Here is a 12,812-nt window from a genome sequence, read left to right as displayed (position 1 = left end):
CATCCCCCTTCCTTCAATGTTGGCGGTTGCCTTGGAGACATGGTGCTCCCGTTTTCCCGGCTCCGCACAGTCACATTTCCAGTCAGCTGATCGCAGCACGTCGAGGTCCCGCCTCCTGGCAAACATTCATAAGCGCCACTCGCTCAGGAAACGCTGCTTCTAATTAGCGTTATTCTTGAAATTCCATTAGTTATTGTGATCCTGTTTTTTGACCTCGGAATCCTGACTCGACCTTCCTACTTGCCTGCTCCTTTGGATTTGTTGAACCGGATCCAGTCTCTGTACCGGACTTACTCGGGTTGCTGTTCCTGAGCCATCCTCACCTGTACCAGCACCCCCGAGCTTCGCTCTTATACGCCGCTGAGCCTGCGTCCTGAAATCTCCAGTGGAGTTATTCAGCTCGTGTCCTCCGTACTTGCATGTTGTTTTCACCGTCCACGAGGCTACTCGGCGCCCCTCCATAACACTGTATGCCTGGCCCTGCTGATATTCAGGTGAGCTCTCTGTTGTTCTGAATACTCTACCCATTGCACTACTCCTCTTCTACTACGTGAGTGCAGAGGGTTAAGGGTATTACACCACATCATTCCTCCAGAGCTTTGGGGACTACCAAATACGCTTATGACCCAACTGAATACTTCATCCCCCGTTCTTGTGAGAGACTCTGTTGCTTGGACTTGTATTTACTGGACCCATTGCGCACTCCTGGACGCTATCCTGCTTAGTGCACCATCCCGGCTCTAGTTGCGTTCCGGGTGCTGGCCGGGTAACTCTCCTATACTAACCTACCCATTTGTTATTTTCTCCTGCAGTTGTGTCCTCAATTACTCTGCTCCATTCCTGCCTCCAAATAGGGTAAGATACTACCAGGGTATAATACTTGATCTATCACCTTGCAGTATGGGGGATAACTGGTCCTTTATTTCTTCCTTTTAGTTGTTGGTCAATTGCTGTTACCATTCCACACCATTCTTTCCTCCAGTCTAGGGTTAATCAGGTAGATTCCTACCAGTAGGAGCATTGTACATCAGAAAGTAACTCCAGCGGATTAACCCGTTTCTTGTTTCCTTTGCAGCCTTGGGATAGCAGTGTGGCTTTTGGGTAATCAACTCCTCTGCCTGTTTTCGTTACACAGCAGAGGGGTGTATTGCATAAAAGATCCTCAAGTTGAGGAGGCCTGGTTCTGGGTGTCTCTCTTTGGGAAACACCACAGCTTGGGCTGAACTCTTGTCTGCAGCAGCTCCCTCTTATCTGCGGATTCGAGGTTCGAGCTACGACCCCAGCCTGTTCAGCTAGCAGTGAGTTACAAGATGTGTCGAGAGGAAAACAGACTGAAATCCTTCCCTGGTCGACCGCAAGAGAAGATACCAACATCTACAGAAACCGGTGAGTCCTCCCAAAAGCAACAGGGACACCTGGGCATATCGGCGAACAAGTTGAGGGCAAACAATTGAAAGTTACTTACCTGCGAGAGAGAAAAGAAATTGACATATTAAAAGAAGGGAATCTAAGTCACAAACCCCTTTCTAATGTGTAAATGTACACAGTGCAATGCGAAGAAAGCAGAAAGATGATAATTTATCAGGAAGCTACATTAAAAACCCAAATGAACAGAAGTCCTGGCAGGAGAGTACACCAGGCAATTTCAAATGTACCAACAGAAGTCCTGGCAGGGGAGTATACCAGGCAATTGAAAATTAGTGTGTTGAACAAGTTTTGTGGGAAAGTGTTGCACTTGGCCAACAGAAGCCCAAAGAACTGATCTTGAAAGAAAACAAAATTGTGAAGTTAAACAGTTGTTGTACAAGTGTTGTACTTGGCCAGGAAAGGGCCAAAGATTGTCAAGTCAAACCGTTGTTGTGCAAGTGTTGTACTTGGCCAAGAGCGGTCCAAAGAACTGTTGCGAGTAAACATTCAAGGAGTAAAGAAGAATTCAGAGGAACCAAACAACCCTCTGGAACAAAGACCTTTATCCTCGAGAGGTCCAGAGAACACCAATGTATGAAAACCTCAAGGAGTAAGGAAGAATCCAGGGTAAGGAAACTACCCTATGGAACCAAGAACCATATAATTGAAGAAACATTTGTTTAAGTCATTTATCCTTCCTTTAAGAACACTTTTTCCAAACCAATCAAGGTTAAAGACAACTCCCTTTTTCACCTTCGAGTTAGGTTTGTAGTGTGAGGGTCAGAATAGAACATTGGACACAGCACAGTTTTTGATATCCTGACAAGGACAGAGCCTTAGTTTTTGTTAAGGTAGGGAAATTCCTCTTAGCGCAGGGTCAGAGGGGCCTTTTCCCAACCCTTTTTATTTTCAATAAAAGTCTTTAACGAAAAACCATGGCAAACTTGTGCCAGACTCATTTCTGGCTCCTCACACGTCACCAGGCAAGAATTTCTGCAAACACACCCATTGCAACACACTTGTTTGTAGCATGATGTGATTGTGGAAATATTCAGCTGACAAAGGGAAAGGGCGGCAGGTAAGATTTTATGTCCAAACTTTCCCAAAACTTACCATCTATAGATGTGGCAGAGGATGAGGAGCCATTCCTTTAACACGTGCTGCTGAAAGTAGTCCAGAAACTAGAAAAGCTTCCTCCTTTGGAACATTTACTTGGAATTCAGGGATATGAAATGCAGAATATAAAAAAGTTGAATTGGTCTTACAAGTGACCGATTGTGTGTGTGCAATAAGTACTGGATCATCAACAACAATCTATCCAAAGCCCAAAATGAGAACCGATTCCCCGGCCCATCTGATCCGTAGAACACGTCCACTCTCACAACTTAAAAGCCAAAATACCATGTCTTTGAAATACTGTCCTCCAGCTCGACACATAGAATACAAACAGGAGACCATACTTTATGAAATTTTGTGAGAGCGCTCCGTAAACGATGCTCGGACTTCCTCCATAGTGATGATATTCCACTTTTTAGGCCACCAGAGAATAAAATTGTGTTTTCCATTTGACAAACCCAAGCAAGGAGTCCTCAATGAACTTGTCTTCAAGCCTAGAGGGTAGACGCCTGAACCAACAACACCCTCAGTAAGATGACTATGTTGCACTGGGAGCAGAACCATGTCTTGCTCTAATTAAGGGTTTGACAAAGAAAAGCCAATATGCCTAATTGCGCTTTCCGAATAGTCTCTTAATGCACTTGTGTTGTGCTAAAAGACACATGCTCCACCGCTTTGGCTTTGGCATGTGTTGGCTGCCCCCCAGATGAAGATAAACATTAATTTTATTGGATTTTCTCTGGGTAGGCAGGTGCAAATACAAGTTAGTTAAAATTGTGAAGAGTTTTCTTCAACGACAGTCTCTCTTGAGGTAGGTCACCTCGGATTGAGAAGGGGTCCCTGAATGCTTTTAACAGGGTTGCCTCAAATTGAACGAACTAGAACTGTGCGGTACGTGTTATGCACTAGGTTAGAGTCGTTCTCTTAGCCGACCGGTTTCTGTGGTGCAAATAAGTGGGCCACATTCATCAGGGCTTGTGCAGGGCATCTGCATGTGTGCCTGCTGTTAGTCTCATGGGGCAGCACTGTCTGCGTATCTTAACGTCCTCTCCCTGTAGGGGTGACAGGAGGGGAGGGGGAGAGAGAAAGGGAGAGCAGCGGTAAATATCACATGCTGTCAATTCAAGCTATTAGAAGACATTGCACTGGTGTGTCAGGAGGGGGAAAAGAAGGCTTACCCGCTCCGTGTGATCTGGTGGCTTAATCAAGAACGGTGAGACGGCCCGATAACTGGGGGCCAAAGGACAACAATTATTATTGTCTAGTTTGATGTCTGAGTACATCGGATCGGAAAAAAGTCAGTACAAAACGTTACTTATTCTTCTAACCAAATTGAGTAGTTTTCCTGTCTAGTGCGACACGCGCTCGGCGTTGTCGCTACACATTTAGCAAACATATTTCTAACAAGCTTCAGTACATCCCGGATGCCCACGAAGGCGTGACATCAGTGGGAGAGGGAGTGGCTAACCCGGGTGGGCCACAAGGGGCTTACCTCTGAGCAGAGTTCAGTCCGTTTCACGAGCCGTGCGCGAGAGGGTTGAGTCTTCGCGGGCCGTGTGACTACACTATTTATGTTGCCATGGGTTGGCGCGTGGTCACGTGATCACGCGTGCCTGACTCTGGGATGGCCGTCCACAGAGGGAGGCTGCGGCCATCACCAGGTCAGGCACCGCGGACCGCGGGTCCCCAGGAACTTAACATCAAATGTTATGAGTGGGAAAAATCCCCGATTTTCATCATGAATCTTGCTGCTGGTGCCTGCATGTACCATCCTAAGCAGCCATTCATACATACAGCACTCATCACAAGCACAATCAGGAGCGCCAGTCCAGAGTACATCAAAGTCAATCAGTCACAATGAAAGTTAAATTAAACAAAACAGTTTGGCACTTTGATTCATAACGTGGCCAGAGTTTGCCAACTAGTTGCTTCATTCAGTCCGTCTTTATCTGTTTTGAGCCGGAAGATCCAGAGTTGTTCACGTTTGAACAGTAGATTCTGTAGGTTCCCGCCTCTTGTGGGGATAGACACTTTTTCAATTATTGTCCATGTGAAGTCTGCCGAGGTGTGTTTAGCAGCTAGAAAGTGTTCTACCATGGGTGCCGTGATCTTCTTAGTGCGGATACAGGATCTATGTTCTGCAAGGCGTGTTTTTATAGGGCGTGTTGTCATGCCTATGTAGCGTTTGTCACATGGGCATGTGATCATGTAAATCACGTTGCTACTGTTGCAGTTAGTCAGTGTTTTCTGGATCCACGGGTAATGCAGTGTATTCAATCTGTGTTTGCACTTAAAAGAAGGAAGAATCTACGTGACGCCCTGGTACATTCATATAGAGAAAAAGAACACAGATTGAATACACTGTGGGGGCAGAACCCAGCGACGGGCCACACTCCCTGTGGCACATGTAATGCCTGCTCAAGTACCAAGAGAACCACCTCCATTAACATAGGGTGGCATTACCCGTGGATCCAGAAAACACTGACTAACTGCAACAGTAGCAACGTGATTTACATGATCACATGCCCATGTGACAAACGCTACATAGGCATGACAACACGCCCTATAAAAACACGCCTTGCAGAACATAGATCCTGTATCCGCACTAAGAAGATCACGGCACCCATGGTAGAACACTTTCTAGCTGCTAAACACACCTCGGCAGACTTCACATGGACAATAATTGAAAAAGTGTCTATCCCCACAAGAGGCGGGAACCTACAGAATCTACTGTTCAAACGTGAACAACTCTGGATCTTCCGGCTCAAAACAGATAAAGACGGACTGAATGAAGCAACTAGTTGGCAAACTCTGGCCACGTTATGAATCAAAGTGCCAAACTGTTTTGTTTAATTTAACTTTCATTGTGACTGATTGACTTTGATGTACTCTGGACTGGCACTCCTGATTGTGCTCGTGATGAGTGCTGTATGTATGAATGGCTGCTTAGGATGGTACATGCAGGCACCAGCAGCAAGATTCATGATGAAAATCGGGGATTTTTCCCACTCATAACATTTGATGTTAAGTTCCTGGGGACCCGCGGTCCGCGGTGCCTGACCTGGTGATGGCCGCAGCCTCCCTCTGTGGACGGCCATCCCAGAGTCAGGCACGCGTGATCACGTGACCACGCGCCAACCCATGGCAACATAAATAGTGTAGTCACACGGCCCGCGAAGACTCAACCCTCTCGCGCACGGCTCGTGAAACGGACTGAACTCTGCTCAGAGGTAAGCCCCTTGTGGCCCACCCGGGTTAGCCACTCCCTCTCCCACTGATGTCACGCCTTCGTGGGCATCCGGGATGTACTGAAGCTTGTTAGAAATATGTTTGCTAAATGTGTAGCGACAACGCCGAGCGCGTGTCGCACTAGACAGGAAAACTACTCAATTTGGTTAGAAGAATAAGTAACGTTTTGTACTGACTTTTTTCCGATCCGATGTACTCAGACATCAAACTAGACAATAATAATTGTTGTCCTTTGGCCCCCAGGTATCGGGCCGTCTCACCGTTCTTGATTAAGCCACCAGATCACACGGAGCGGGTAAGCCTTCTTTTCCCCCTCCTGACACCCCAGTGCAATGTCTTCTAATAGCTTGAATTGACAGCATGTGATATTTACCGCTGCTCTCCCTTTCTCTCTCCCCCTCCCCTCCTGTCACCCCTACAGGGAGAGGACGTTAAGATACGCAGACAGTGCTGCCCCATGAGACTAACAGCAGGCACACATGCAGATGCCCTGCACAAGCCCTGATGAATGTGGCCCACTTATTTGCACCACAGAAACCGGTCGGCTAAGAGAACGACTCTAACCTAGTGCATAACACGTACCGCACAGTTCTAGTTCGTTCAATTTGAGGCAACCCTGTTAAAAGCATTCAGGGACCCCTTCTCAATCCGAGGTGACCTACCTCAAGAGAGACTGTCGTTGAAGAAAACTCTTCACAATTTTAACTAACTTGTATTTGCACCTGCCTACCCAGAGAAAATCCAATAAAATTAATGTTTATCTTCATCTGGGGGGCAGCCAACACATGCCAAAGCCAAAGCGGTGGAGCATGTGTCTTTTAGCACAACACAAGTGCATTAAGAGACTATTCGGAAAGCGCAATTAGGCATATTGGCTTTTCTTTGTCAAACCCTCTACAATCGATAGGACTGTGTTGTTATTATTCGTGTGAAAACGAAATTGGGCAACACACAGTTGCATTACCCTAAAAATAGTCCTCCTTTTGATTTGGTTTTGCTCTAATTAAGGTCACAATAGCTTTCTGGAATGGTTGGATTTGTGGCCATTCCTACCCAATATGAAATAAGCTTCTACACCCACCACATTCTATCCAGCAGTTTCTCCAAGACTATTTGGAATGCCGCTGCTGGTCTTTAAGGGATCAAAGATCACCTATACCAAAACATAGAGCCATTTTTTTATGACCACAGTTGTATGCCTGTGGACGAGAACAACGTTCCAAGTATACTCCCATTTTCCTGGCCCAAATACAAGTCTTACCGTAACATGGGAAGAAGTTAATCGGACCCAGCCACAAGATTTCTAACCTACCATGTGGGTCTCTAAAATACCATATACAGGGTCATCTGGAGGGTGGGAACATTAGGATTACATAGTAATTCAAATCTTTTGGGGACGAATTTCCCCTCCACCCCGTATTAACCCTAGTTGCTCCACTTGACACACAATCCCACCTTCTCTCTTTAAGCGCTCAGTCTCCAAGTCGGATTCTGTAATGTTGAAGCTTATGGAGTTTTCTTTATTGATATTAAAGCCTGCCACTGTCTGAAATGGCTGTAGTTCTGTGTTGACAGATTGTAATGACCAAGTGGGAACATCATAGGGCCAACCCAAACTTTAGAAGCAATCGAAAGTTGTTCCGATCTATCCCATCAAATGCCTTCTCAGCATTACCCAAGAGTTTAGTAAATGGAATACCCAGTCTCTGGGATGTCTTCATGGCACCCACATGCCTCAAACAGTGCCCCTCACCTGCCTCAGACCATCCCCGTTTGATCTGGGTCAAACAGTGACTTACAAATTGAAGGCCCAAAATCAATATCCTTGCAAAAACCTTAGCATCACTGTTAAGCAATGTGATGTGTCCACAGAAGACCAGGCCCCCAGATGGTTTCCTAACTTACCTGTTGCTAGGGGAGTTTTCCTAAAGTCTACCAGCTGGTGACACTCTATAAATCTATCCCTTGGTAAACAGGCCCCAACCTTTAGTATAAGCCTGTACGACCCAAAGGTTTGGTAACATGGCCGAGCAGGCCAGGCTCATTTTAGGAGGAGGATGTGAGCTGCAGGTAAGTACAATGAACTGCGTAAATACATACGCCCAAAGAAACTCACACACTTGTAGTTAAAGTAAAATATACATTTATTTTATATACACAAGGCAAAGCCAAGTAATTACTATCCAGACTAACCAACACAAGAAGAAAACATAAGCAACACTTTTTCAGGTGAATGCTTCAAATCGTAGTGGCTTGCACCAGTCGTGAAGACAGTGCAATGATGAATCAGTGCACTTTCTAAAGTCACACAAACAATGTTCGGTTGTAAGGGAAAGGGGTTATTCAGCAACAGCAATCTACTACAATGATTTTAATACTTTAGCAGTACATCCCCTAAATAGTTAAGAGTTCAGTGGAGGAGGGGTGCAAAGTTATGTGCAGCAGCAGAAAATGCCAAGTTCCACACTCTAATGACTTTCCAGTATGATGCTTTAGTGGAATAAAACAAGTTAAGAGGGACCTTGGAAAGAACTCCCTATAGGTGCACAAGCTATTCGGCATGGGCAATGGGTATGCCTGAACACCCAAACTCTGGATACAGCACTCCAATAACAAAGGAGCCGTAATTTGGCTTGAGGTAAGTACTACCTCGAGTCCCACAGTACCTTAGGAGTACTGAAGATGTAGGTGGATTCTCTCATATGCAGCAGTGAAGGACACGGACTCCTGTTCCATGGTTGTGGTGACAAAAGGAGGAATTCTGGAAGGCATGTCACAACAGCAGTCGCAAGAAAGGACTCTCAGCCAAGAATTCTTTGGACTTCCATGTCGGTCTGCAATTTTGGCACTTTTTTACAAGCTCCAACAGTGAACGGTTACCACCCGGTAAATCTGCCTCAATTCTGTAGTCCTGCACTCTGGTGAGGTGACTTCGAGGAGGGGAACTTGTCTCCGTAGGTCCAACTGGAGCACACCAAAGTTCTGGGAGGATTCGTTCATGGGAAGACGATGCACTGCAATTGGGTCGGGTCCCTTGAAATTGGCCGTTTGCAGCCCTGGAAGGTTGCAGAACGTCAGGGTATGGCTCATTCTGCAGGTTGTCTTATAGCTAGTTGGTCCCACCAGCCAAAGGGAAGGAGTCACCTCTTCGTAGGACTTCTGTTGAGTTGAACACAGGGTCAGGACAGCAGTGGTCTCTTCACCATTACTGGAAAGGTCTGCTGGCATCTCTGGTGATCTTCCTCTATGGATCTTTTGTTCCAGTGGTCGACTTGCCTTCTGCCTTAGGAACCTCACCTTTTATCAGGATTTCCCATTCATTGCTCTGCAAACTCTCTCAGCAGTTTACAGAAAGGAGTGGATGGCTGTCCAATCAGGACAGCCAGGCCCCCCCAGTGGGAATTGGTTCCTTTCAGGCACACCAGAAGACAAAGGATGGCAGAGTTTTGGGATCCTCTCATGCTTCCTCTCCTCACAGATACATACTGGCCTCGGCGGACTACACAAAGGGTTCCCGCCGAAGACAAAACTCCCATCAAGACCTCCCCACTCCCAGGATGGAAGAAAGGCCAACAAAGAGCAACCACACACGAAATAGCCATAAAAAAAGAGAGGAGCCAACATATTGGAACAAAGATGACACTTTTTTGCATAACCGCAGTTGTGAATACAGCCTACAGTGGAAAATTGCACAAAAGTTGTTCGAACATGTCCACTGCCACCAGCCATAACTATAGGGTTGTTACTGAAAGCAAAATGTTATAGGAGCAGCGACAGGGGGGGATACTAGGTACCCCCAAGCACTCCACATAAGGTGTGGTGTGTGCTGGTCTCTCAAAAGTAAAAGTTTGGAGGGATACAAAGTATCCTTAGGAACAGTTGTTTTTAAGGAAAACGAAAGAATATAAAAAGGGGAACCCAAGGGACTCTCAGCATCCCTGCAGAGGGTGCTATGTGCGGCAAAAATGAAACAGCCTTTAAAAAAGGTATGAAGGAAAGCAAGACTCCATAAAATAAGGTAACACATATAGTAGTTCCCATCAGAGTAGAAAAGAATGGATGATGGGAAGAAAAGGCTCCCCTCATTCAGGAGATAAGAAAACGTTCCAGAAGTCCAGCAAGAATTGCTTGTGGTCTCACTAGGAGAGGGGATTAATGGCATTTTAGGGAGAATTCTCTCTTTAGGCTGAATTTCCTAACCTAGTGAGTCCCCCAGCAGCTTTGCTGGATTTCTGGAGTTTGTTTTTTTCTCCTGCCAAGAGTGAGACTCTTTTCCTCCCACTCTTGGACATGATTTATGGTGTTCCTTTGACTGTTAATGTGTTTTATGGGCTATGGGGTCCTTTACTCCATAGGGTCTCATGTGTTTTTACTATGTGTGTTACACAGCACCCTCCGTGCAGTAACACAGGGGTGTCATAGTGACACCCCACCATAGACTCCATACCCTGGGACTGGCTACTGTCTCCCAGGGCATGTAAAGTCACCATTGGCTTTACTAGTCCCAAATTATGAACAGAAACCAGTACAAACCATCATATTGTGGACGTACTGGTCGGGGCAATTCGATTGCCCCGGGGTCTGTTAGTCGAGGGGGCACGTCTCCGTCCCCCCCTGATCGAGTTTTGGCTGGTGGCAGCGGATACTACTTTTTATATTCGACCGCGAATATATCCCTATGGGATTTTCCCGTTGTTCGAGGCTACCAACTTTAATTATTTAATTCTCATAGCCTCGAACATACCGCCGGTTTATTTATTTAATATTAATTCTCCGGTTGGTATTTTTTGCCAGGACTCGATTCTAAAATGGCGTTTGTGTTCTCTTCTGTGACTCCAACCCAAGTCGAGCCCTTTGTTCCACTTTTTGGCGGGCTTCTCCACAGAAGCCTCCAAAAGTTGTGCCACTCTGTCTGGGTACCACAGGAGGTGTGGGAGGGGGTTTAGGCACCCTGGACTGAGTTACCTTGGTAACTCAAGTTACACTCTTGTGTGATTGGCCCAAGTGGTGAGCCGGCCAGCTCACCACTTAGCATGATTGATTGACGGCTAGGCTGAGTGAATGGGGGTGTGCTGCATAAAAGCAGGGCTTTGGGGACTGGAACTTTAGAAGTCGCCACAGGACCTGAGAATCCGACGAGGGAGAAGCTGAGCCGACCTACCACGACGACACCACCGGTGGAGCCTTGCGGAACCGACTCACCACTTCCCGACGACAGAGAAGATCTCCCGACTGGAAAGGCTTCTTCCCCTGACTGGTGGGCACAACCAGTTTACCTTCTCTTCGCATCCCAGGCCGTCTTGTGGTCGAATTGCCCGTGCCAAGCACCCCGGCAACCGGATAGCCACTTACCACTGGACCGCGAATAAAAGGACCGCTTCTTTTACCCGAGAACTCCGCGGCTGGTTTCTTCCCTGGCAGTGCAACGGACTCCTGTCTTCCTCCCCGACAAGATCCTCTCTTCCCCCCGGACGAAGCAACGCCTTGCATCTGCTGCCAGGAACAACTGCCCCCGCTTGAGTATTCTCACCACTTTAAGGTACCGTGTCCGCCAGGCCTCCCTTTCTAAAGATTGCTACAAGGTAATAATAATCCCTTAACCTTCTGGACTGGGCTGGCCGCCTTAACCTTCTAACTGGTCCCTTTCTTTTGGTCCAACTCTTTTTGAACCTTTGCAAGACTCTTGTGCACTTCAACCGCGTGACCTTGGGACACATTTCGTTCTGATCCTCTTAAAGTGGATCCGGCCTTCTGAACTCTAACTTCACGGTTTTACTTGCCTTCCTCTCTTGTTTTGTTCTTATGAAAGTGTTGGGATCTGTTTCATATTATACTCTGCTTTTCTCCCCCTTTTAAAACGAATTATTAGAGTGCCATCTGTGTTAAGCGCTCACAGCTGTCTGAAAATAAGTGGGGCTTTACTTAAGACGTGTCTAATATTCTTCTAAGGGAGTGTATATCTTTTAGTGACCGTGTTTTTGAATTGCTTACTATTAGTGCCTGTGTGTTTTTCTAGATGTGGTTTTAAATAAATAATTATATCTCTTTTACACCAAGCTCTGGTCAGTGTTTACTTGTTCTACTATGTTCTTTTGACCTATTGTGAATACTCTGTATACTGCCTAACTCTTCTTGAGGGAAGTCTGACTGCTCAGCCACAGCTACCAAGTGAATCTGTGTGGTACAGACTGCTACCAAGTGGGTTTAGTGCCAAACACCTGTAGTCTTAAATCTTTTGCAGTGGTCCCAGAGGGAACTGCACAGGTTTCTGCCTAACATGCCGGAAGACTAGCAAGGGCCTAGCTCTGCAGCTGCCCCTCCTGGCCATTCTACTGACCATCTGGTAGGGTGAACATTCCCAGAGCGCCCGTGTGTTCAATCTTTCGTTGGCCATCACTGCTCCCCATTAAACTGACCAACCCATTCTTCTTATCCCATCTTATTCTCTATTAGATGGTTGTCTGATGCATCCAGCCCACTGTTTGTATAGTAATCCTTTCTCGCATGTAGCCCGATTGCCTTGGTATATCATAGGTTATAAGAGTTACTGCATTTACTGTTGTACCCCATTCTAGGCCATTCTCCCTCTATCCAGGTGTCCCAAATCTAGCTCTTACTACATTTTAGTACACGTCCCATTAAGATAGAATGGTGTACGATTAACCCTATGTCACACGAATTATGACGATTGCACATGCGTCATATCTAGACAGAATTGGGGAGATTAGCATGCGTAACATCTAGAAAGAACTGTGGAGATTAGCATGCGTAACATCTAGAAAGAACTGTGGAGATTAGCATGCGTAACATCTAGAAAGAACTGTGGAGATTAGCATGCGTAACATCTAGAAAGAACTGTGGAGATTAGCATGCGTAACATCTAGAAAGAACTGTGGAGATTAGCATGCGTAATATCTAGAAAGAACTGTGGAGATTAGCATGCGTAACATCTAGAAAGAACTGTGGAGATTAGCATGCGTAACATCTAGAAAGAACTGTGGAGATTAGCATACATCGAGATAGTGATGCCACTAACCCAC

This window comes from Ambystoma mexicanum, chromosome 14 (assembly GCF_040938575.1).
Source record: "Ambystoma mexicanum isolate Mex_15411 chromosome 14, UKY_AmexF1_1, whole genome shotgun sequence".
Lineage (NCBI taxonomy): Eukaryota > Metazoa > Chordata > Amphibia > Caudata > Ambystomatidae > Ambystoma > Ambystoma mexicanum.
Note: the sequence above shows the minus strand (reverse complement) of the source record.